We start from the raw sequence: 1680 nt of genomic DNA on the forward strand, positions 1-1680 counted from the left end.
TGAAGAGCACGGCGCTCCTGCGCGTAGTCGCCCAGGACAAGCCAAGACTCTTCTCTTTTTGCTTGAGAAGTACTATTGGAGGGGTATGGCAGAGTCGGTACAACGACACTTGAGCTTCTGTGAACCCTGTCAGCGTAACAAATACGTACGCGGCAAACCTGCGGGTCTGCTTCACCCTTTGGAGATTCCTGACCAACGCTGGACCGACATCAGCATGGTTTATGACCCAGGCGCCAATGACTACGCCTGCGTACGACACGGTGATGGTAATTGTAGATTGACTCACAAAGCGCGGCCATTTCGTGGCGACGTGGACGGATGCCACGGCGGCGGATACCGCTCTCTTATTTCGGGACAAGTTTCAACGCTTACACGGTTTACCAACGACTATTGTATCGGATCGCGACACAAAATTTACTTCGCGGCTTTGGAAGGGGATTATGAAGCTCCAGGGCATTAAGTTGCAGTTGAGTACCGCTTTTCGTCCGTCCACCGACGGCAATCTGAAGTAACAATCGAGTTCGTCAACGATTATATTCGACATTTTATCTTACCTCATCACAACAATTGGGACTCACTACTTGCTCTCGGTGAATTCGCCTATAATTCTCGAGTGCATACTTCAATTGGAATGTCGCCATTTGTTGTCGACTTAGGCTATCAACCACGATCAGTGACGGGTTGCGTGACTTCGTCAACGCGGGGCTCGACAACGTTGAAGTTCGTGGTCAACCAGCAAGCAATCTTAGCGGAGGCTCAAGACGCAATGGCTACTGCATAACTACGCTGGCACGATGCCTATGACCGTAATCGTCCCGATGTTCACTTTAAGGTTGGTTATTCAGTGCTACTAAACACCAAGGACCTCGATCTGGCACATCTCGGTACCGAAGGCAAGCGGAAGTTCGCTCCTCGCTTCATTTACCCGTACAAAATACTCAAACTGACCGGACCGGACACGTACGAGCTTGCACTCCAACCAGGACATCGTTTACATCCTGGATATCATGTGTCACGACATCGAACCTACACAGGTGATGATGATCCAACGCGATCTACCGATGTCCAACCTGTTTTAACTGCTCCGAATAACACCTCGTCCACTCGATTGTTAACCACCGCCGTGTCAAGGGTGTTCGTCAGCTTAAAGTCAAGTGGCTTGACAGGTCACTTGGTTCGTCATGGAACCGTTGCCCAATTTGAAACAAGTGACGGAACTAATTCGACACTACATTGACACACTTCCAGCTACAAGAGCAACGACCCCTCTAAGGGAGGAAGTGTAACGGAGATGCATCACGAGTTCGTGAAAAGACATAGCCCTTTGCAGATTACTTCGTGGACCAGTTCGTCGTGGGCCAGTACTTCGTAGACCAGAACATTATGGACAAGTACAACAACTAATGTAAACTAGTTGTACTTCTAACACTCAGTTTAATCTCAGTCTTCATTTTGCCTCTTACTAGAGACTCAAGGTCAAGCAGTCTACTAATGGCAAGACATAGAACCTCAGTACAATGTATATTATATTATCCGAGATGTAGGGGGGGGGGGCATTTTTGCCAAACCATGCTGGAAACACTACTTGAGCAACACATATTCAAAGCTTCCTTGAGTTGCCACTTAATATGAACACTAATTAGTGCGCTAATTAGCAGAGCAAACTGAATTCAAAGCACA

Source organism: Phytophthora parasitica, assembly GCF_000247585.1.
Source record: "Phytophthora parasitica INRA-310 unplaced genomic scaffold supercont2.342, whole genome shotgun sequence".
Taxonomy (NCBI): Eukaryota; Oomycota; class Peronosporomycetes; order Peronosporales; family Peronosporaceae; genus Phytophthora; species Phytophthora nicotianae.